General features: G+C 45.3%; 1 long non-coding RNA gene across 1 annotated transcript; it reads right to left on the bottom strand.

The window, feature by feature from the left end:
• Window positions 1-1,569: 1,569 nt before the first annotated feature.
• Window positions 1,570-8,370, bottom strand: LOC134141264 (uncharacterized). Its single transcript, XR_009958570.1, has 4 exons — window positions 8,283-8,370; window positions 7,091-7,700; window positions 6,061-6,302; window positions 1,570-1,915 (listed from the first exon to the last, which is right to left on the bottom strand). It is a non-coding gene; the product is annotated as an uncharacterized LOC134141264 (long non-coding RNA).
• Window positions 8,371-25,627: the final 17,257 nt, after the last annotated feature.

Genomic DNA, 25,627 nt, shown 5'->3' with positions numbered 1-25,627 from the left:
GGGCTGAAGTAGAGGCATGCTTCATGCTGTCCACATGCAAAAGCCAATGTATTGTCTTCCTACATGAGCTCCAAATTGTTGAAGACAAGCTCTGTTTTCCCTTGGCCAAGATCCCATCAGAAACAATGGAGCCAGCTCCCTTGTTTACAGCTCAGCTATTATGTGTAGAGCAGAGACCTGAACACTAGATAGGTCAGGGACAGTAACCCTCAGCTTCCTCACATGACCACTGGAAAAGTCATTTTAAGTGTGCAAAATAATGTGAACTTCTCTGATGAATGTTTGCATATACAGAAGGTTATTAAGTCAAAGAACTGGTTGACAGAGCTCTGGTTACACCTAGATGCAGACCCCTCCTCCTCCCCTCCAAGGCTGAGGTTTGCAAGTGGCATAAAGAGCGAGCCCCAGACAGGGGACAAGGGTAACCAGTTGTTAGTTTGTGAATCCAGGGTCATTTCTGAAGAGGACATGACGTGTGCACACAGCAGACAGATAGCACCATGCAGCAAGACTTTGCACTAGAGCTAGCATAAGCTGTTAAAAAGTGAAAGTTTCCATGACTGCTAAATCCACTTTATTATAATTCACCCTGATTCTGGGCCCTTCTTGTACATGATCTATGGCAGTGATCTGACTGCAGGCTCAAAACATGACTTTTAAACAGATACTGGACAATTATTTGCAGAAAGCAAATTCTGAACTTAAAAAAAATGGAAGACAGATTTGTGCTGATACAGTCAGAGAGTGAAAACACAGTACATGATTTCTGCATCCAGCTAGACCTTCGGCATGTGGACTTCCTTGGTGTGAGCAGGGCTTACTGCAGCTGGACAAGGCAGAGGGTTCAAAAATGCACAATGCCTTATTTATCATCTGCAGAAATGGTTCAGGAAGTACCTGAAAGGGACTCATGTAGGAAGTCTCTCAGCTGATAGAAGTATTTGTGAAAGGGAAGAAATGGAGCAAAGTAACAGCCTGATTTGTCTACAGTTCTCTGAGTGCTCTCAGCTCATCTTCTGCAGGACACCTATCCCTGGGAAGTGGCAACAGCAAGAAAATCTTCTGGAAGTCCGAGCATGGTCTTAATCCCGCTCCACTTGAGTTACTGCATCACCATTGCTTTAGGAAACATTATGTACTAGCAGCTGTCTCAAGCCCTGCTTTTAACTGGAACTTCCTCTCTCGCTTTAAAGTTTTTTTTTTTTTTTTTTCCGACCTTTATGGCTGGAACAACAACAGCTCTGAAAGCTGAACAGAAAGCAACACAAACTTTGGTCTAAATCCAGTCAGCAAGAAATAGCTCAAATATTACATGGACAAAAGTACAGTAATTTTTTTCTTTAAGTTCAAAGTCTCAAATTACATGGACAAAAAAATATAGTAACTCTTTTTCAAAGCTCAAAGTCCCATAAACAAGATAAAATGTGCACCCAGTCAAATATTTGTCATGGAGAATTTCTCTTCCACCCACAAACTTCAGTGCATTTCAGCTCACAGACGTATGTAAACGCAAAAGCAACCCCAAACTTGGCTCCAAGGTGGATCATGTGATTAGAAATTTGACCCTGATCTCAACTGTGAGTTTTGAAAGCCATTTACTAAAAACATCTGGGCTCCGCTTGTTCTGTAAGATAGCCTGAGTGGAAACCTGAGTGGCACTGAACTCCTCCTCTAGCTCCTCTGGCAAAACATTGTGCAATTTTTTTCAGTCATTTCTCTTAGGTGCCCAATTTCTGCATCAGGGAAACTCAGGTTTTAAGCAATAGGTTTCACCGAATACTTACACACAAGGCAGACAGCAAAAAGGCTGGACTATGTGGAACTGCTAGTTACCGGAAACATCCTGAATCAGAAACACAAAGGGTGTCCTGAAGTCACTCAAGAGAACTTGCTTCAAAGGCAATAGAACAGTAAGCTGTTTTGTTACAGAAAAAAGTCCCAAAGACAACAAAAATGCAAGTCTGTACCACAGAATTTTGTAAGCAAAATCCATTTTGGACAGATACGCATTTTCTAAATTGGGTCTTCACAGTTTTCTCTCTCTCCAGAACATTTTAGCACATAGGCAGTTTAAACTAAATGCTTCGGATTACAGTATAACAATTTGTTCAGGATACTCTTTTAATCTAATTTTTCTTCTTTGGCATGCCTCAAAAAAAAAGTGCTTAGAGGCAAGACTGTGAATAAGACCAATGTTCGTAATACAAATATGCTGTTCACTATACATGCAAAATTTGGTGAATTTACTAGCATGTATCAACCCCATTCAATCTAATTTTAAGAATTACTCCACTATTCATGATTCAAAAGCTCTGTGTGTGATTCCAATGACAGTTTGTGCAGTAGGTGGGCATTCAGCACCTTTCATAAGACGCTGCATATTTGCCAAGCTGCAAAAGCCACTGTTAGTCTAAGGCTGACATTCCTCCACAGCTCAACACATGCCACAGTCCACAGCATTTGCTACATTGTCATCATCCTCCTGTACCACAGTGTTCCCTTTATCCTCTTTTCAGTATTATAGAGTCTTTAAGTACAAAGCAGGGGGTTAATTCTCCCTCCTTGTCATATCCTACTTAATTACTTTTTCTACAAATACTGAAAAGCTGGGGGAAAAATACTGTAAATAAAACTACACAGCTGAAGCCAGCAACCATAGGGAAATTCCTCAATACACCAAATATCATCTCCTTCCTAGTATGAATTCCCCTGCAAGTCACGGGTAAGTATTCAAGTCCTCTTGAAGGATCTCGCAACTTTCATTTTGAGTAGGATACATACATTAAACATCCTTTTCTTAGATTCGTTTGGGAATTTGTCAAAGAGACAAACTTGAACCATCCCTCAGGATATCAGCTGATGCCATCAGTTCATTTTGTGAAGATGTGTGACAGTGAGTCTTGGGCACACAAGCTGTAATTGGCATGGCAACAGCACATCACCCAGGCCCCAGGTACAACACAGGGAGCTTACTCACTCCTGGTGTGCCATATGGTATCCACCAGACATAAGTGGTGGCACTGCACTTGGGCAGCAAGGGACAGCGGCTTGTGGGGGGAGCAAAGTTGAAGCTCAGCAGATCAGGCCACTGTGCCAGTGCAGATGTGAGCTCTGTATCCCATGACCATGCCACCCAAACCAGGCTTTCCTCCTGCCTAAGTACACTCCTGCTTGTAATTATTGTTTATCCCCAAAATGTCATTCTGACAGTTTGTGTAGCACCAGGTTTGAATAGACATTAATATGGCATTAAGCCTTCTCGAGTAGGTGTTGTTTGTTTTTATATGTAGCCATCCAAAAAGTGGCAGGCCGGTGAATGCTTTCAAGCATAATGAAAAGAAACAAGCTTTTACACGGAACTGGCAGTTAAACACCAGCTTAAAGAATATGCACTGGCCCGATAAAACATTGGCTCCACCACAAAAACAAGCACCAGCCCATGTCACGATCTCTCTCTGGCAGGATTTGCTGATGGGGAGGCCTTCGAGACTGCTGCTCTTGTTCAGATCTCTTCAGGAACTCACTTCATGGTTTTTTTCAGAGGAAGTGAGGAGATCAGGTCATTTTGGTGGCTTAGAAGGGCTGGAGGGATTTTCTTTACTGAGGTGAGGCAAAGGTTGGCAAGAGTTAAGTGTGAAGCAGAGGGTGTTTTCTCAATCTGTGGGCAAAGCTGGTTCCTGTTACGCTGTAAAGGGACATTGAAAACACCCTTGTCTTCACCTGCTGTTCATACTACTGAGACACAGCCACAGTACCGTATGCATACGCACTAGCATACCTTTTGCGCTGCATATAAATTCTTCCTAAGCCATGTCCAGCCCTTCAACACCAGAATAAAAATATTCAAAACAAGCAAAGGGGCTCTGGGTGGATCTGCTCCTACCTGTGACGGCCAGAAGTAGCCAGCCAGAGATGAAATGCAGTGCATGAAATGCAGTGCATCTGCCTTCACAAAATCAGCTCTGTATGCCTTAGGGGCAGAGGCAGCTTCCTCCCCAAGCCAGACACAAATCTGTGGGAAGGTACCAGCTCCCTGTGCCATAACCGCTTCTGCCCCACTTTCTGAACAAACCGAGCAACACGAGAACCAAGGCCTCAGAAACTGATATGCTCTTTTTAAACTTAGTCTAGCAGTCCATGCTAAGCATTTGCGGGGAAAAAAAAGAAAAAAGCAATAAAATTGGACCAAAAGAACAAGATGCAAACTAGACTTTCCAAGCAAAGCTTACAACCGCACTGGGATTTTCAGTTGGCCTGGGAGGTGAATTAATCCACGTCCTAAAGACAAGCACCTGACTCACTGAAAGATACAACTCCAGGTCATCAAAAAACAATTCCCAAATTCTCCACTTCCTCCCTGTCCTTATATGCACAAGTTGTTTTAATATTTAAACTAACTCCAGTTTTCTAGTTGTGGGAGAAACCACATCTCACTCACTACTAAAACTACTGAAAAGCACTTGGCAGCTGCTGCTCCAGCAGGGCCTTGTCCCCAGGCATTAGCCAGGAATCCCCTTCAGCCTGGCAGCTGCTACCTCCATCTCACAGAGGGATATGTGCCACCTCTGTTAGGCCAGCACCAGAGCTCCCCAGCTCATGGGGACACCCTGGGAGTATACTAATTCATCACCCACTTTAGTGAAGTGTTCAATATCCCTCCAATCTCTCTCATGGCTTGTCAGCCCACAGGGATTACAAAAAGTGCAGTGAAAGGCATGTTTCAAGCAACCAAAGGACAGCTGGCCAGTGCAACATGCAATCTAAAAGACTGTTTTTCTTCCAGCTTGAATAGAAGGAAAACTGTAGGCAGTTCCCACAACAAAGTTACTACAATCATCCTGCAAAATCTGAGGGAAAAAGGACTTGAAGCACTCAGTCTTAAGAGGCTGTCACCATAAGCAGAAAACCACAGAATTCGCCCTCTCCTATGCAGCCTTTGAAAGTCATTTGGCCCTTCTTTTACCTGTTCATATTTACCCAAAAGCAAGTTCCTAGGCAAAGGCATGTCACTGAGGCTGGCTGAACTCAGTCCATGCTTGTACATCACATTTAGTGACAAAAGACTGACTTAAGCACTGAATCCTCCTCCAGTTCCCACCTGGACAATGGCCAAATGCCAGCAGACTCTACCTGGGTTAACACCTGACCTGGCTGTAAATATGTAGGATCAGAACAAGGGCCATGCAAATCAACAGAAGTTTTTTCATTAACTTTGGTAGATGTTGCACTAGACACCACAGACAGTGACATTTCAGCAATCAGTAAAATAGTTCCAGAAGCAGCCACTTGGTCCACGCAGCCAGCTAGGTAACATGGAAATGCAGTTACAGGAGTATCTGCCTCTATAAAAAGGAGGACACAAACTCCTTAGCAATGACATCCTGCCATTTCAGACCTTAGCACTAGCTACACTGACAGATGCTCTGCAGAACAGAGTACGAAGAATCCTTAAACCAAGGCAGACCACTAGCCTCTTCAATCCCAGCCATCAGTTAATATGGCTCCATGTTTATGGTCAGCATGCTGGAAAGATTTTCCAGCTAGAAGCTGTTTCATCAGCCTCCTGTGGTAGCAAATGATGGCAGTCTGGCCAGGCTCTCAGACTCTTTTAGGATAGCTGCCAGCCTCATTTTGGGTTTAAGAAGGCCTGTGATATGCTCTGCCTGCCCTTAGGAATCAGTCCCTCCCTTTAGTTGCTCTATGTTATGAGTAGGCCTGCTTAGTCTTGCATGGCTGCACTGCCCAAAACCTGTCTAAATGGGCAATGATGACTGAGACTGAAACCAGTTAAATCAGGAACTTTCCAGTCAGACAAGTAAAAGATTTCCGCTTATCACTCTTTTAAAACAGGCTGGACTCCTTGCTTTGCTTGATGCTCTTAGTTGTTTCTGAGAGCCATTATGGAGGGACAGGACATGCAGGACAGCAGTAGGCTCAGAGTAAAGTCATACCACATGACTGAAAGGCTTTCACAGCTTGGGGTTGTCAAAACGGGGAGGTCATGTTCCTTCCTCCCCAAATTATCTGCCTCTTTTCCCTGTCCCCAGCCACTCTGCTTACCACACGCGAGCTTCGGTGTTCATCAGGGCCTCTGCAAGCCAGTTCAGCTCATGAACCTAAAGTGGAACAGGAAAACTCACTTATTTTTGGCCAGTTTACGGAGCTGGCTTGGCTGATGATCAGGTCTAATGAGCTCCATAGTCAGGTGCAGAGTGGGAGGCAGAGTCCAGAGCAGGACAGGACTGCAGGCTGTCAGGTCAGCTTGGTCATAAACAGGCAGCTTTGTCCTCAAGATCTGTTAACTGTGGAGTAAATGCAACTGTGTCAATAGTATACTACTATACTGCCCTGACTTAACGCTCTTAGCTGAAAGAGAGCATGCTGCTAACGTATAAACAGAAAAGTATTTACAGCTCCATCCATGGGGCCTGCAGGACCAAGCATCCCATGCTGTGGCGATCACTCATACACTAGAGCCAAGCTATAGCAGTGTGAAGCAAAGCCCTCCTCACCTGCTTCAGGGCAAAGACAGTTTCTTTCCTTGAGCCCTTTACTTCAGGGCTGGTTCAGATTATGCCTTCATGCCCTGGTGGTAAAGAAGTGCTGGCCAAGCTCAGCAGCAATGTGAAGCAAGAAGGAGGGTTTACATCTGTTTTGGCCAAGACACTTTGTTTCCACAGCTGCATAGACATTCAAGCTGGGGTTTATATCCAGTGCCTGATTTGCTCCACATAATTTCCCATTTAGATAAGTCCTCTGAGTTGCTGCTGGCTGTCATGTGGCCATGAGAACACCTCTGCAAACAGACTGAAAAGTTTCCAGTGTGTGTGCCCCAAGAAAAGAAAGAAAAAAAAAACAGAAAAACAGGAGGCAGCCACAGCCCTGTTTGTAAGGGTCACTGAGAGCAGCTCTGTGACATGCTCTGAAGGCAGCAAGGCACAGAGCAGGCTGCCATACCAGGATTAGGACTGTCAGTGCATGGGGTAGCTGGAGATGAGACCTGCAGCTGTGTTACTGAGCCTGTGCAGAACAGGGATGACATGGGTGGCATACTCAGAACCAAGAGGAGGAAAAAAATGAGAACCTTTACCTCAAAGTCTGAAGTAAGCACAGAAAGCTGCTCCCCAGTGTGAGTGTTAAAGGCTCTGCCACACCATGGAGACAGCCCACAGCCAGCCATTCCTCAGACAAACACCCATGCCGAACAGCAGCGGCTGAACACTGAAGGAGTAAAACAGGGTGGGAAATCTTCCATACAGGATGCCTCTTGCCTGCCCTATGGAGATCTGTTCGCAGAGGTGCCCACTGCAGAGATCTGCATGCTGTGCACATCTCTCCACCAAGGACAGAGTTGGCTTCTCCATTGCTCCCATGAACAGCCCTTCACAATGGTATTTCCGATGTGTAACAACAGAATAAGTATCCTTCTGAGGGCCTGAGTGAATTTCCTGAGAACACCCCCCTTGCCCATTGAATACCTAGGATTTGGCCAAGATACCAGGAGACTAAGCAGTGAAAATGTTTCAAGCAGACCCAAAGTGGAAGCTGCTGTATAAAGTTCTCTTAGGAAGCATTTCTCCAGTCAGGAGGTGCATGTTGAGCAACATGCTGACATCAGCTAACAGGATGGTGAAGAGTGACTCAGACACTAAATCACGCGGGCATCACTTCGGACAGCACATAACACATAAGTTCTCCAACTGAGAAGAAAAATAAGCACAAATTGCAGCATTGTTACTTAATCTAGGAAACTCCGTCAGTAAAGTCAGCTGTGGAAACTGGCTCAGCATGACTATACAAAAACACTACCAGACCTTTTACTGGAATTCACAGGCAACTGCATACTTGGCCATAAGGAGGTTCAACTAGCAGTGAAGACTCTGCCTGACATAGGAAATTCCTACTTCCTTCCCTAGCACTAAGACTCTGGCCTCACTAAAGCAGAGCCTCACCCAAAAAGGCTGCTCTGCCTAGTCCAGTTCCTTGCCTAGCAGAGTATTACACCCCAGCCCATGCTCACTGGCCCCAAGTGCCATGCTTCCTGGAGCAAAGCTCAAACACCATCAAAGCCATCAAAACCTCGTGCTTGTTTAACTCTGATTGTCTTATCACACATTTCTTAGATCAGGCAGCTCATATCAGACAAGGAAAAGGCTGTTTCCCTGCCCTGTTAAAAAGCAATCTGAGATTCAAGAAAACTCATAAGCCAAAAACACCTGTCTGCACTTTTCCAGCATTTTCTCCACCACTTTTCTAGCTACTTCATTTGCTCAGCAGCTCACTTTTTTTTTAAGAGAAGCCTGTGTTAGAGTGCAGATCTTCTCTGTTCTCCATATCTTTTCACATGCCTTGATGACACCTGCATTTTTCTCCCTTCTTGTAGAGCTGAACTTCTCAAGATGAACAGGGCAGACCACAGCTGTCAGCCTCGTAAGAGGAAGAAGAGCATCCGCTTCCAATGTTTGCCACTGAAAATCCTTCACCTTTGCATCCTCAGCTTACTTCTGCCTGCAAGGCTCTGTATCATCAAACTTCCTCAGCTGGGAAGGGTTCAGTTCCTGCTGTACTGCAGAGGCCAGAAAGGCAGCTTGATCCATAAGTGGCTCAGTACAGGAGTAAAGAGTACTTCCTAAAGAACTACTTTACTTTAATCAGGCCCTTAGTCACATCACAGCAATACAGCCACACAGACACCTACAATAATGAAACTAATAAGCCAGGAATTATGCTAGAAATTCATAGGGTTGAAAAGGGAGAAGGAAGGAGACACCTCTCTCACATTTGACGTAACATACTAGGGATGCAGTGCTTTGGGGACATCTCAGTTCAGTTGTACATAGCCTGCTCCTCACTCTGCCCTAACATCAGATTTCCTGTAAGGTCTTGAGGAAGGAGCTGAAGCCCACACCCCAGTACAGGCCCTAAAGCAAGAAGCCAAAGAGACAGGAAGGAGACAGAAGGGTGGGACGGAGCCCATTCTAGACTGCTGTTATCTGTATTCCCCCTAAAGAACATGCAAAATTTTCTGCAGTGTGAGTGTAGGGAGCTAGGCTGCCATCTGCCTAGAAGAGAAAGCAAGCAGATGCGCCCCGCCCCCCCCCCCCCCCGACTTGTACAACCCCCGGAACCTCATGCTAGCTTATTTTTAAACAGTAGGTCTGGTATACCTACATGAGCTGTGAGCACCACTCCAGCTGTAGGAAAGGCAGCCAGAGTGGCCTGTCTGAAGCCAAACACACTGACTAGAAACCTTTCAGCTCTCAGGGAGTGTGGAGAAGTTTGAGTCAGGAATCCTTCAGGAGGCCCCAACTTCTTCTAGATGCTCTCCTTGAGGGTTTCTTTCTTTCTTTCTCCCCCCCCCCCTTTTTTTTTGGGGGGGGGTGGTCCATTAACACTTCTGGGCAGATAACCTATTTGTTTCCACAGCCACATCCAACCTGGGAAACACCAGTGCGGTGGAGAGACTGAGGAAGAATAAAAAGTGACACCATCATCACTTTGGACTAACTGGAAACTTTCTCTTCTTGTACAAAGTCCTTCAGAAGTGCATTCTTCTGGGAAAAAAAAAAAACAGGTAGGAGACAGTTTAACCTCTTGCCCTATATCCCATATCACCAAAGGATTTTTTTGTAATTAGACAGACCCTTTTTTGTTTCAGTCACTTTCTGTTTTCCTCTTAGCTGGGAACATCAGGACTGAGCAACAGCTGCTATGAAAGCAACCAAACTCCCAGGCCAGAGAAGTGGGAAGCAAACAAGAGTCCCTTCCTGACAAGGACATGACATTTACTCATTTTCCTTGTTCAGAAGAAGAAAGCATTTCATTTTCAGGCAGTATTCTTTGTTCTGACATATGCAACCAAACTGAGCAAGATAATACTCATTTGCTAAGAGCAAATTGTAAAAAGCATCTTTCTTCCCCAGTGAAAACAAGTGGATTGGCCTCACTCCATACCTCTGGGCAGGGAATACGTGAAAGGTTACAGTTCTTAGCTTTCATTTCAGAGTTCAATCTCCAAGCAAATAGTCCTATCCTTTACAGCTTTTCCTAGACCTTTGTAACATTCCCATTTTGCTTACATCGCCAGGACTACAGTCAGCAGCTACAATACACAGTGGCCACAGCTCTCAGCACCTCCTCCTCCTCTTTCAACCCCTTTCCTCAAAACACAGAGATTTAACAGAATTGGGGGGTTAGCAGGGGCAATAAAAACCTGCCAACTGCCGGCAGTGTCCTCCAGTATTATTACTGTCTTCATTGCTAACACACCTGCCTAATCCTGTCATCATAAAGAGAGAAACCTAATTTCCCTATAAGTACTTTCCACTTTGTTGGTCTTCACATACATTAGCTCTGCTTCCTTAGGCTAAACAACCATGTCATAACTCATCAGGGTCTTCCTTCCCTCAGCAGGATGGATCTGAGTGACACTTCCACCTCACTGCACTGCCTAAGGCTGCCTGCAACATCAGGGCATATCCCTTCTCGGAAGCCTACGCCAGCCTGTGGCCCAGGGCTCACCCAGCCCTGCATGACCCCCCAATTACCATTAAGGCAAAAAAGCGCATTCTGCCTGCCATGGGGCACAAAGCAAGTCACAAAGTAACCACTCCGCTGTCACAACCACAAGGCTACTTAAGTGCTCAGACAAGCTTTAAGCCCCTGGTGTCCCGGGGTCAGAGCACCTCTGGGGAGGAAGAAAAGCATGGTAAGCAACAGAGCCTGGCTGGGCACAGCACGGAATGGCGGAATGGCAGAATGGCCCTTCCCCTCCTTCCCATCCTGAGGCTGGACACCGGCAGGCCCCAGCACCGCCTCACACAGCAGCACCTGGCCAACAGGTCCGGCCAGCCCCAGCCACTGGAGGTGGTGAGGCCCAGCCCGGAGCCACCATAGCACCCAGACCAGGTTGGCGGCGGCGGCGGCAACAGACCCAGCGCCCGCGACCAGGCCTGGCGTCCAGGCAACGGCGGGGAAGATCGAGGGCCCGGCTGCAGCCTTAGGGCCCCGGTGAGGCCGCGTGCGGGGGCGGCGAGGGCGAGGGCGAGGCCCAGGCCCAGGCCCAGGCCCTGGCCCTGGCCCTGGCCCTGGCCCTAGCCCTGGCGGCCACCGGGGGGCGCCGAAGCCCGCCCTGCCGGAGCATCCGACTGAGCCAATCACAAGCCGCGGGGGGGGGAGCTGCATAGAGCATGCGCGGCGCCCCCGCTGCATGTTGGGAGATGTAGTTCAGGGGCGGTGCGGCCGCAGGACTAAGTGGGTCTCCTTTCCGCTGCCAGAGCGGCTCTCACCGCCTGTGCGGAGCTGTGGCGCTCGGGCTCGCCTCTGGGTCCCTTCTCAGCTTGTGGCGGTCACTTGAGGTCACCTCCTACACAGGTATCGCAGGGCGTGAGAGGCTGCGCGGCGGGCGACGGGCTGCCCACGGCCGCAGGGCGGTGGCGCCGCGGTTGCCATGAGGACGAGGTCCGCGTGTCTCACACTGATTACGTCAGGGACGGCCGTGCGGCATGCTGGGAGGCGTAGTCCGGGGGGGCGGGTCACGGCCGCCATGACACCGACTCCCCGTTGTCCGACAGACTGTCGACTGCATGTTTTCTTTTCTTTAGGAATATCATCGAATGTTGCTGTTTTTCCTCTTCTACTAACAACTCCAGTTTCAACAGTATAGCGCTGTCGTGGCTTTCTCTGCAAAAACTGGTTTTCTCAGCCCAAGCCACAGTTGCACAGCTGAGCTAGTGGAGTTGGAGCTTGGCCTCTTAGCACAGAGCAAGCTGAAAGCTGAGGAGTGGATGCAAAGGGGAGGCTTATAAAGAGACGTTTATAGAAGGAAGATAAGGAGGAGCGCTTGACAAACCTTCTTAATGGAAACTGTGCCCAGTGCATGCAGTGCATTGCAACATCGCAGAAGTGTTAAATTAGATTCTCAGTTTTCCAAGTAAGCAGCTGTTGCTGACCTTTGTTCATAGCACGCACGCACACACACACACAAAATTCCCTTCCTCTGCAGCTGCTAACCTAAGAAATTGATATTTTAACTGCTTACAAATAGCAATGGCTAGATATTTTTCAGCAGAGATGGATGAAAGAAAATTAAGAAATACAGTGCCAAGTTAGGTTTATCACTGGGAGATAAACTTGGACTGGAGGGGATCTGGGGGAGTCGTCTAGCCTTACCTGTCAGCATTTCAGTGCTTCTCTGCAGAGCAAGCTGCTCCAGCCCATGGGTCCCCAATCTGGCTCAATGCTTGGCATCATTCTGGCCCAGGGGCAGGCTTTGGTGCTTTTCTGAATTTTAGGAGGTTCCTCTTGGCCCATTCTTCCAGCTCATCAAGGGTCCCTGAGGATGTGAACCCTGCACCCTCATAGTATGGTCTACTTCTCCCTCTTCAGTTTACTGTTATCAGCAGACTCTCTGTCCTCTTGTGGAGGGTTGTTGATGCTGCTGCTGCTGCACAGGATCGGGCCCAGTGTTGGGCCTTGAGTGATGCCACCCATAACTACCTGCACTTTGAGCCTGCTGCACTTTGAGCCTGAGGGTTGGACCTCTCATCTCTACCGTGCCTGCCAGGTAGGAGGCAGCTGCCTCCAACCCAACCCCTTCTTGGCCCTTTCTCTATTTCACCCTGATTAGAACAATGATATCTGAGGGAGGCACTGGCCACTGGTTCTGCCTAGCCTGAAGGACTGCTGGCTTTGGGATCTGAATGTGGGATCAGACACCCATCTCCTTCACCACCATCCTGCAGGGACAGGCTGCCAAGGGAGAACACAAGAGCATTGCCCACGTGTGCGAAGGATAGCATTACGAAATTCAGAGCTTGGCTGCAGCTTAAAGTGGCAAGGACAGTCAAGGACAATCAGAAGGGCTTCTACAGATACCTCAGCAGCAGGGGGAAAGCCAACAAAATGGGGATCTGGTACTGAACTGGCAGGAGACCTTATACAGCCACAGCAGAGGCCCATTGCTTCTATGAAGTAAAAGTATTACTAAGTAAGATATAATTAATATTTGCTTAACTTGAACTCAGGCACAGGACAATAGCGTATTAGATACACATTAGACTTAGACACAAGGATGTCTAAGTGCTTTGTAACACCGTAATACTGCTAATAGTATAGCTATCAACAATGTCTGAGCATTTAGTAACTCAACTAAGCATAAATAAATAAATGTGCCATAAAGGGGAAAACAGATTTGTGGCAGAGTTGCATAAACAGGATAGGAGAAAACCCACAAGCAGTAAAATCTGCAAGGTAAGAACACAGGATGAGAGAAACAGCAAAGATACCAGGTGGAACCAGAATAGTCCTGCAGACTAAGCAGGAAGGATACCTGGTGAAACCCAGACAAGTCTTAGTCCTAAAAATGAGATAAACTATGTCACGAGATAAGATTCTCCCATTTTTGGATATACAGCAGAGCTGGCTTCCAAATCAATTGAAGTCATTTTTTTCAGTATACAAGGGCTTTTAATATTCCATATTTACTTTTCAATATTCAATCACACTCATATGTAGTAGCTACCTGAAATGTTCTCTTTAAATCAGAGAATCATAGAATCGGTAAGGTAGGACGGGAACTCTGGAGATCATCTAATAAACCCCCCTGGTCAAGCAGGATCACCTAGAACACGTTAGGGTTGCATCCAGGTGGGCTTTGAATATCTCCAGAGAAGGCGACTCCACAACCTCTCTGGGCAACCTGTGCCAGTACTCTGTCACTCCCACAATGAAGAAATTCCCCCTCACATTCAGGCAGAACTTCCTGTGGTTCAATTTGTGCCCATTGCCTCTTGTCCTGTCACATGGGACAACTGAAAAGAGTTTGTCCCCGTCCCCTTGACACCCTCACTTCAGGTACTTGTAGACATTGATAAGATCCCCCCTTTGTCTTCTCTTCCCCAGGCTAAACAGGCCCAGCTCTCGCAGCCCTTCCTCAGAGGGCAGATGCTCCAGCCCTCTCATCATCTTTGTAGCCTTACACTGGACTCTCCCCGGTCGCTCCATGTCTCTCTTGTACTGGGGAGTCCAGAACTGGATGCAGTACTTTAGATGAGGCGTCCCCAGGGCTGAGTAGAGGGGCAGGATCACCTCCCTCGACCTGCTGGCAACACTCTTCCTAAAGTACCCCAGGATACCATTGGCCTTCTTGGCCACAAGGGCACATTGCTGGCTCATGGTCAATCTGTCATCCACCAGCACTCCCAGGTCTTTCCCTGCAGAGCTGCTCTCCAGAAGGTCAGCCCCCCAGCTTGTACTGGTGCCTAGAGTTATTTCTCCCTAGGTGCAGGACCCTGCACTTGCCCTTGTTGAACCTCAGGAGGTTCCTCTGCGCCCGACTCTCCAGCCTGTCCAGGTCTCTCTGAATGGCAGAACAGCCCTCAGCTGCGTCAGACACTCCGACCAGCTTGGTATCATCAGCAAACTTGCTGAGGAGGCACTTCGTCCCCTCATCCAGGTCATTGATGAATAAGATGAACAAGACTGGCCCCAGTACTGACCCCTGAGGAACTCCACTAGCCACAGGCCTCCAACTAGACTCCACACCACTGATGACAACCCTCTGAGCTCTACCTTTCAGACAGTTCTCAAGCCACCTCACTGTCCACTTGTCTAACACACACTTCCTGAGCTTACCTAGGAGGATGTTACGGGAGACAGTGTCAAATGCCTTGCTGAAGTCAAGGTGGACAACATCACTGCTCTCCCCTCATCTACCCAGCCAGTCGTGCCATCATAGAAGGCTATCAGATTGGTTAAGCAGGATTTCCTCTTGGTGAATCCATGCTGACTACTCCTGATCATCTTTTCCTCCATATGTCTGGAGATGACATCCAGAATGAGCTGTTCCATCACCTTTCCAGGGATGGAGGTGGAGCTGACTGGCCTATAGTTGCCTGGGTCCTGCTTCTTGCCCTTTTTGAAGACTGGAGTGACACTGGCTTTCTTCCAGTCCTCAGGCACCTCTCCAGTTCTCCAGGACCTTTCAAAGATGATGGAGAGTGGCCTGGCAACAACATCCATCAGTTCCCTCAGTATCTGTGGGTGCATCTCATTGGGGCCCATGGATTTGTGAACGTCAAGCTTGCCCAGAAGATCTCTAATCCTATCCTCCCCCACCAAAAAGGAAAGTCTTCCTTTCTCCAGACTTTCTCCCTTGCCTCCAGGCTCTGGGATTCCTGAGGGCTACTCTTAGCAGTGAAGACTGAAGCAAAGAAGGCATTCAGTAATTCTGCCTTCTCTGTATCCTTTGTCACCAGGGCCCCTGCCCCATTCAGTAGTGGGCCCACATTTTCCCAAATCTTCCTCTTGCTGCTGATGTATTTGAAGAATCCCTTCCTGTTGTCCTTAACATCCCTTCACAGACTCAATTCCAAATGGGCCTTAGCCTTCCTTCAGCCACATCTCATATCCGCGCTCCTGGCAGGCAGCAAACCTCTCTACAGAAGGGTTCAGGCCGGCAGATAGGCGCCTCCATCCCCCGCAGCATAGAGTCACCCACTACAACCACTCATTGCCTCTTCTGAGTGTTAACGTCTTGGTTGACAGATATCTCATTAATTGCAAGCACCAAAAATGTAGCTTGTTGCTGCATTTGGGACAGATTCCCTTTATAGATGGTGAGGAGAAATAGAACTTTCTGGGATAAGGTGATCCTTTAGGATAAGGTGAATCACCTCCTAAGGTGACTACTGTTTTCCAGAGACTACAAAAGGAACCTAGGAAGCTAGTTCAAATGGAGATATTCCTAACAAGTCATCTGCATTAGGCAGATCCCATCACTTATATTTTTATTGTATACTGCACGAGAAACACCCTACACTTTTTTCATTTCTAAGAAATGCGCACCCTTCTCTATATTGCTCTCCTTAGGGCATCCCTCACCTTCTTTTTCCTCAGGCTGGAAAAAAGGGGTTTCAACATGGAAAAGACAATAGTGTGAAATGCAGAGATCATTTTGTCCATGTCCAGTAGGCAGCTGCAGCATAAGTAAATGAAGAGGAGGGAGCTATAGAAAAACATGATGGCCATCAGGAGGGAGGTGCAAATGGAGAAGGCTTTGTGCCTACCCTCCACTGCGTGGATTCAGAAGACAGCACAGAAGATTCAGGCGTAGGAGGCAGCAATGATCAGGAAGGTGCTGGTTTGTATAAAGCCACACAGGGCAAAGAGGAGGACCTTGCTGATGTGTGTGTTAGAGTAGAAGGGCTCCAGCAGGGTGGAGAATGTCATATAAGACATAACTGGTGGTGGTGTGTCCACAGAATGACAGTGTGAGTGTGAAACATGTATCAATGAGGTCAGAACCACAGTTGAATAAACCTCAGCTACTATGGAAGTGCAAGCCTCAGGACGTGATGACTGCATGGAGAAGAGGATGATGTATGGCCACATGGTGGTCATAGACCATCACAGCCAAAAGGCAGCACTCAGCATCAGCAAAGGCAAAGAGAAACATCTATGTTGCACAACCAGTTAAAGAAATGGTCTTCTGCTATGCTAACAGATTCACTACCATCTTGGGAACAATGGCAGATGAGAAGCTAAGGTCCAAGAAAAATGATGCCAGTGTTCCCTAACAAAGTGATGACACAGATGAGGTCACCACCTTTGGATGGTCAGTGAAACAAGAGAATGGATTCAGTCACTGCAGCGTGGTTTTCTTCAGACATTTTCCTTACTTTGTGTTTAGCTTCCTCTTGGTAAGATTCGTCAGTCCTAGTAGTTAAGCAACACAAACACAATTTCATCCATCACCATGTAGAAAGGTAATAGAAACGTGAGCATCTTACCCAACATCAGAGGGGGAAGCCAGTGACTTGGATGATGCCTGCCTATAAGGAGGACATTCAGAGAGAGCTTTACAAACATACTTTCTACATGCAATTCTTTCTTGTGTATCAGACATATTAAATGATGTGTTTGAAATAGAACCTCAGGTGGCATTTTATTTAAGAGCTAGAACATAGCACAGATATAAAAGGGTCTTTTATATGACACAGCACTTGGGAAAAAACGTATTACTTAACATATAATAACTGGTATGCATTCATCTGAGTGAACTATATGATAGAATTCATGCAGAGTTTGAGGTTAATAATGACCTTTCTGATTGAACAGAAAAATTGGACACTGGAAAAAGAATAGATGGAAATGCTGAAACAGATTTCTTTTTTAACAAAGAAAAACAAAAGGCAAAATTAACTAGGAATAAACATAAGTTCAAAAAGTGAAATAAAATGTTGCAACTCATTATGGGATTCTTCACAAAATATTTTGATTTTTTTCTCCTGAGATAGTTTAGTTTAAAATACGTTCTGAAAAGAAGAAATCAATACTATTTTTAAATGCTGAAAGATATTTTTATTTTCAAAACAACTATCTTCACATATTTGTTTTGGATGAAGCTCAATTAATTAATTGATATTGAATTATATTTCCAAATACATACAGAAGATTCTGGGTACTAACGTTGCACGTCTAGAAAAAATGCAGAGTTTAAGTTCGCAAAAGTAAAGACATTTCTGCTGATGCAAGTATAAACTCTAGGCAGGACAGCAACATCTCACTTACCCACACATTTACAGGAGATGTAATGAAAGACCGATGTAATGAAATTACAAAAGGACCAAAGGAAATCTAATGAAAGAACTACTGACATTTCAGTAAAATAACCCTGTTAATAGCAATGCTATGAAGAAAAAGACACAGGTAAAACACAAACCTCTATGTTCCCTAAAAAAAAATAAAATAAAAAATAATTAAAAAAAAAGCCAATCCATTCCAAATAGGATAATGAATGGTTAAGACCATAATGAAGGGTTAAGAGTCTGGGGTTTCAGAAAGGAGGACTTCAGTTCCCAGCTGTATTTCCAGGCACTTTAGTTGCAAAGAATCACACCTATATTTAGCTAAGTGTTGGTCAGAGGGGATCATCTTAGGCTCCACCTGTAACCATTACAGAGGGATATGGGGATGCATCTCTTGCTGGATGCATGTGTCAGTCAGTTGATGGGAAAGGAAGTCCAGATGACCAACACAGATCCACTGACAAAATTTTAGATAGTTAAAATTGATTGAGATGAATCCCATCTTAGATAGCTTGGTCTGATATAGTCTTTCAAGATCCTCCATTCTCAGTGAAAACTTGGTGCATCCTAAAATCTGATTCATTTTCTGGATGTGACTGTTTACTCCAGAAGTATTCTGGGGTGACTCAGGTTATGAATTAGGTCCCCTATTTACACTCCTAGAATAAGGTGGTAAGTTCCGTAGACTTTTAATTGTAATTTATTTATAGCCAAGCCCAGTTACACAGAGACTGTGCAACATGGCAATTTATTTTCACACTATCATTGTCTTCCAGGCAATTTTGTGAGAATTTTAGTGAAAAACAAAAATAACACTTCTGCCCTGAAAAATGTGCCATGGTTATATAGACCTGTTGGTTTCTTCCTTTTTTTGAGCTCTTGATCATCCTCAGACAATGAGATGTGAAAACACTAACACCTGCTAGCAATTCAGTGGTTTCTGATGCACAGCTGCAAGAGATTTCAGGCCTCAGATCAATATTTTGGGTGCAAAAACTAAAAAAGTTAAGCTCTCCTACACTTTCAAAAATATTTTCATAATACTTTTTTCTTTCTCTATATCATGATGCAGTGCATCTGAAATTTATCTGGTCAACAAGGGATTAGATTTAGAACAACTTCTACACAGCTCACCAAATGGAAAGAAATTTAACTTATTAGGAAACTTACCCACTAGGGAAATATTTGGTCTTTCCTAGACGTGGAAAATGTTTCTGTTGGGAAGTGACACAAATTTTATGTTCTCTCTATGGACACAGGAGATCATGCTGCTCACAAGGAAATTGTTTGAAGAACAAACAATTAAATTGCTACTGGTGCTGTCTCAGTGTGACAATGCCTTCATGAAATAATATGCTCTAAAGATATTGCAAGCACCATTGGAAATGTTTCTAATATTTCCTTTGACTATAAGCAGATAAACAGTGTTTTTAAAGGCTATCAAACTGGTGCTGAAATAAGGTGGATATTCTGACAAAACTGAGTCCCAAGCTGTGATCTGAAGTCATGGATGCATGCCGCTGGGCTCTGAAACTGAGCCATTCCTCTTGGTGGTCTCCAAGTGCATCTAAATGATGATGAGGGCAACTTTGAGGCTGTCTGTGTTGGGCAACAAATAAACTAGCTCTCAAAGATTGGAGGTTGGAGAAGGCCAAAATAAATGTGTAACAGTGAAATTCATCTGAATTTTAAACATCTAGAAGTTGGTAGTCTAAGTCAATTGGTTTCTTTTACCTGCCATTGGCAAGAAATAAGCAGTACTGGAGAATGCCTCATCCCATCCTAAAATAAGTTTGTAAGGAAAATAACTTGTATTACTTTTTGCATATTTCTCTGTCCCTACATTGACTGTAAAATAAGCCCAGACAGTGAGGTTAGACTTGCACAGCTACATTTTGCACTCCTGAAATTATATAAAATGGATCTGAACTTTCCTAGCACTGTACTGCGTCCCTCAGCACTTATACAGAGCACAGCTTGAAGCTCTTGGGCTCTGAACTTACAGATTACATCCCTGAGGTGAGACCCTGCGTAATCAGCAAAACATTCGTATAGAAAGGGAGCCAAAAAAGCAGCCAAACTGATTTTTATTCATACCATTTCAAAAAATTGTCTAAAGAGATGGAGAAATTCCACTGAGGCTTCCAATAGCCAGTGATGGGTGGTCGTGGCCTGTCTGAAACACTGAGCAGAGACTAAGCCATGACACATGAGGGATGTAATGGATGCACTGGTTCTAGGGGAGTGATGTGGGAAATGCCCTGCAAGAGAAAATGGGAAAATTATTCTTTTTAGATTGTTATTCATATCTTTGATATTTTAGTTGATTTTCTTAGTATGGGATTCATCACCCAATTTAAGCAATTAAAAGTTACCTGTCTAGGCTTAACTTCTAGATGACCACTCTAATTTGTGTAGGGAAGTCATCATTCAAAACCCAGAAAATATTCATGGTACAAACATCTATACATAGATTACTGTGAACATTGCTTATCTGTGTTCAGGCAGCATACGTCTCTTCTGATTCAATTATGCTTTTAAGGACCAACTACATGTGTAATGTTAATCAGCTGTCTCCTTTGATGTTGGTGGGTCAGATGACCACAGACTGCAAGTCAGTAAAAATAAATTTTGCTGGTCAATCAGGAAGACTGCCAAGTGATGCAAACCTTCTTTAGATCCAACAAGGAAAATGCCAACTGGAATTCAGCTTGCATATGGTAGCGAGAACGCCTGCAGAAGATCTGGCGAGGAGTCAGTGACTGGCAAGATGTGGTGACAAGCCCAGTGTATGAACTACACACTGACCAAATTCCCATCAGGGCCAGACATGCAGCTTCCATTTTGTTGACAATGTCTAGCTGCTTCCTGGGCAGTAGTTGCTCAAGGTTAGCACAGCTGAGACAAGGAAATAGTTCTAGTAGATTTAAGGGGCCCTTATGAACAGTAAGTCGAGTTCTGCCTGGGCATCTGACCTGTGCATCCAACCTGTACCTCCAGCAGCCTCCCATTGGTGACTCCTCCTCGCAGTTCCCAGGGCTCCCCGTGCAGCTTGTAGTGTAAAAGTCCTTTATTAAATTTTTCCTGTTTAACACCTTATGAACCTTGAGTGTCTCTTTCCTCCAGTATCTGAGCCTCTCTTGCCCACCTTGCGGTCATGCAAGTGTTAGCCTTGTTTCTTGAGAGTCAGCAAAGATTTGAGATTATTACCTTCCTTTCATGTCAACTTTTCCAAGTTCTCATATAAATGCTGGTCACTTTATGAGATAAGCAGTCATCTGCTACTTTTTGTTCTGTACAACCCGTGTATGTATGATGATTCATGGCCAAAGGAGGATTTAATTTATGTCAGGAAAAAAAAAAAAAAAAAAAAAAAAAAGGAAAGCACCAACTTACTGTCAAAATAAATGATAGCATTACCTAGAGATGAGTACGGGTCCTCTAATTATGTTCTAGATTTTTTTTCCACCTTTTTTTTTCCTAATGAGCTCTGGATTCGTGAACCAAGACCTCCACATTCTGCAACCATCGCGTCACACACTCAATGAAGGATCCTCCCACAACATATATAGCATTTAAGGGAAGTTGATCATCAGGAGTTTACATTCCCCCACTGACTATGTGTATCATCTCATCTTTAGTCAATGCCAGAAGGGGAGAGCTAGAACATACCAACAGCTTACTTGACCCGGTAATTCAGGGCTTCTCTAGATGCCATTGGGTCCAGCTTTCCAGCAGATTTTTTTTTCAGAGGAAAAGAAAGTAACATTCTCTAACAAGTTAGTTTCCAAGGTAAGAAACATATCTATTTGTATATAGATCATCTACTTGTGTCACTGTTTTGTTCTTTCCTTTCTCTTTTCTTTAAATCTTGCTCACTCATAGAACATACAAAATTGCAGCCTGTGCTCATGTACACAACAGTAAAAGAATAAAGTCATTAATGAGCTTCCATATAAAGCAATGCTAAAAGTAGAATCTTGTTAATAATAATAATAACAACAATAATAATTCAGCCACAGAAAGAGGAACGCTTTTGGCCTGAGCTGTATTTTTTTTCCTGTTTTTTAGGAGTTAGGAGGACAAATACTAGCACGTGTCTTTGTGACTTTTCTTCCTAGCACACTTGGAGGCTTTTGGGCTCTTGCTCCTGAAGGCTTTTATTTAGAATAACAAATGGCATTTGGGCAAATACAAAGCAACAGGAGACTCTACCCTCAGCCAAGGCAGATTTGCAATAGCTGCAAATCAGCTGTTCTCTGTGGTTATAGCAGATGCAGAGCTGTTCAGAATATGCTCATAAACTGTGTTTAAATCTTAATCTCAAACCACCAAAATTCATGCTACACTATAGGCTAGATGAGCACCGAATTCCTCAAAAAAAAGAAAAGAGGATAAGAGGATAAGGCATAAGAAGAATCATTTAGCAGCATAAAGAGGTGATACAAACTTAGTGCTGGTCACTAAAAGTACTGACTTGTACAGAATTCCCTACAGCACAGAAAATTACGAGCACACTTCATTAGCAATCATGCTGCTGGGCTCTGCAAGATTCTGCTTACCAGCTGAACCACTGTAATGACCTCAAAGTGCATTCTTAGTTATTTGGAATACAATACAAACAACAGCAGCTGAAAAGGCATTTACATAATTCATGCACTTCACTAAGTAGTACCTTCATGCTAACTCAGGCATTCATTTAATATGCTGGCAATTAGCAATTCTCGTTTTCTACAGCAATCTAAAAAGAAATACCAAAACAAGACCATAATCTGAAAATGAGAGGCATTTGTCTTGAAGTCAACATTTAAGAGAAGTGAAAAGGGAGTTATGGGATAATAACATTTTTTTCCCTTTCTATATCATCCATTGACATTTTTATATGCTTTTATTTAACATGTCAATTGACTCTGAAGGTCTGATTTGTCTGACTAGTTGTTATCATTACAAGGCCAGCAATTCCTAGGAACTGTATCAGTAACACCATATAAAGCCCAGATTACATAGGTTATGGTATCAGGAATAGTAGATTTGGGTGCAGATGTAGCAAAACCAGAAGCAATAGAGGGGGAGTGTTTGGGAGGAGGCAATGGTAGAGAAACTGAGGCACTACTGTGGATTGGAGAAGAGCAAACAGGGGAAAATGGAGATAAGAGAGGTTATCCCAGCATCCTGAAAGAGAGAGGAGGTTAAAAGGGACCAGCTGCCAGTCAGTTTGTCAGGCTAAGCCCTGCACCTGACTGCTGCAGCCATTCCCATCTTCTTATAAAACTGCACTCCTGACTATGCACTGGGGGATCTGTGCTTGGCCTTACTACCAGTTGGAGCTAGGAACAGCCTAGCTGTTCCCAACCTTTCGAGCAGGTTCAAAAGAGAACTTGCCCAGGTCCCAAGACCCAATGGACCCAGCCCTCCAAAAAGTATTTCAAAGAAAGAGACTTGTGAGGCAACAAACCGAGGGAGATGGTGAAACAACTGGGACTTTACTCCATTTTTTTTGTTTTGTTTTCAGGTCAAGGATATCCCTCGAAAGACCATTCTCTATACTGCACTTATGCTACAAAATAAAGCAGGGACTGAAAGAGTCCAGTTAATCTGTTCACAGAATCATAGAATCATACAATCAGTAAGGTTGGAAGGGACCTCTGGAGATCATCTAGCCCAACCTCTCTCCTCAGCAGGGTCATCTAGAGCATGTTAGACAGGGTTGCATCCAGGCAGGCCTTGAATCTCTCCAGAGAAGGAGACTCCACAACCTCTCTGGGCAACCTGTGCCAGTACTCTGTCACTCCCACAATGACGAAATTCCCCCTCACATTCAGGCAGAACTTCCTGTGGTTCAGTTTGTGCCCATTGCCTCTTGCCTTTTCACATGGCACTACAGAGAAGAGTTCAGTCCCATTCCCCTTGACACCCTCCCTCCAGATACTTATGCACATTCATAAGACTCTCCCTCAGTCTTATCTTCCCCAGGCTAAACAGGCCCAGCTCTCGCAGCCCTTCCTCATAGGGCAGATGCTCCAGCCCTCTCATCATCTTTGTAGCCCTATGCTGGACTCGCTCCAGTAGCTCCATGTCTCTCTTGTACTGGGGAGTCCAGAACTGGATGCAGTACTTTAGATGAGGCGTCCCCAGGGCTGAGTAGAGGGGCAGGATCACCTCCCTCAACCTGCTGGCAACACTCTTCCTAATGCACCCAAGGGTATCATTGGCCTTCTTGGCCACAAGGGCACATTGCTGGCTCATGGTCAATCTGTCATCCACCAGCACTCCCAGGTCTTTCCCTGCAGAGCTGCTCTCTAGAAGGTCAGCCCCCAGCTTGGCTTTGGCTTTCTTCCAGTCCTCAGGCACCTCTCCAGTTCTCCAGGACCTTTCAAAGATGATGGAAAGCGGCCTGGCAACAACATCCGTCAGTTCCCTTAGTACCTGTGGGTGCATCCCATCTGGGCCCATGGATTTGTGGATGTCTAGCCTGCCTAGGAGGTCTCTCATCCTATTCTCCTCAACCAAAGGAAAGTCTTCCCTTCTCCAGACTTTCTTTCTCACATCCAGGCTCTGGGATTCCTGAGGGCTACCCTTAGCAGTGAAGACTGAAGCAAAGAAGGCATTCAGTAATTCTGCCTTCTCTGTATCCCTTGTCACCAGGGCCCCTGCCCCATTCAGTAGCGGGCCCACATTTTTCCTAGTCCTCCTCTTGCTGCTGATGTATTTGAAGAATCCCTTCCTGTTGTCCTTAACATCCCCTGACAGACTCAATTCCAACATGGCCTTAGCCTTCCTCACTGCATCTCTACATACTCTGACTGCATTCCTATAATTCTCCCAAGTAGCCTCTCCCCTCTTCCACATTCTATGTATTTTCTTCTTCTGTCTGAATTTGGCCAGGAGCTCCTTGCTCGTCCATGCAGGTCTCCTGCCCCTTTTGCTGCCCTTCTTACTCATAGGGATGCACCGCTCTTGAACTTGGAGGAAGTGATGCTTTAATACTAGCGAGCTCTCCTTGACCCCCCTTCCTTCTAGGGCCTTAACCCATAAGACTCCACCAATTAGGTCTCTGAAGAGCCCAAAGTCCACTCTCCTGAAGTCCAGGGTTGCAATCCTGCTTGTTGCCTTATTTCTTTCCTGCAGGATCCTGAACTCCACCATCTCATGGTCACTGCAGCCAAGGCAGCCCCCAACCTTCACACCTCTAACCAGTCCTTCTCTATTGGTAAGGACAAGGTCCAGCAGTACACCCTTCCTCGTAGGCTCCTCCACCACCTGTGACAAGAAGTTATCATCGATGCATTGCAGGAGCCTCCTGGACTGTTTGTGCCTTGCTGTGTAGCACCTCCAGCAGATGTCAGGGTGGTTGAAATGCCCTATGAGAACCAGGGCCTGTGATCGTGAGGCTACTTCCAGCTGTCTATAGAAGACCTCATCAACTTTCTCTTCCTGGTCAGGTGGCCTGTAGTAGTCACCCACAGCAGTGTCCCCCATGTTGGCCTGCCCTTTGATCTTTACCCACAAGCTCTCAGCTTCCTCCTCCTCCACTAGGCAGAGCTCAATGCATTCCAGTTGCTCTCTCACGTAAAGAGAGAGCAACTTTCTTTTCATGACTTTATGTTCGTTTCATGACTGTTAGTTCTCATTTCAAAATGGAGGTAACCTCTTGTCTTTGTGACTACTTCTGCTAACAGCTGGGACTTAGCGCTGAGAGATATGGGAAAGAAATCCAGTAATGACTACATGCTGAGTATAAGCAATGCAATTATTTTACCATACTGTCAGCTAGGACAGTGAAATGAATGAAAACCGTCTATTCAAAGGTCTATACAGGAACAGCAGAAAATGCATGCACTTAGTAGCATCAAGGCTCCTGTTTTTCTATACTGTATCTTATAGGCTGGAAATAGAAAGAAAATAGCTTTAAGTTAGAGAGAGAGAGGTAGGGAGGGAAAGAGGAAGAGGGAGGGAGGGAGGGAGCGAGGGAGAGACTTAATACTGAAGATATTCAGGGATATTTCCTGCCTGAGTTAGACAGGCCAAGTTGTGTTTTC

Source organism: Rhea pennata, chromosome 5 (genome assembly GCF_028389875.1).
Source record: "Rhea pennata isolate bPtePen1 chromosome 5, bPtePen1.pri, whole genome shotgun sequence".
NCBI lineage: Eukaryota > Metazoa > Chordata > Aves > Rheiformes > Rheidae > Rhea > Rhea pennata.
Note: the sequence above shows the minus strand (reverse complement) of the source record. Positions and strands in the feature narration are given on the sequence as shown.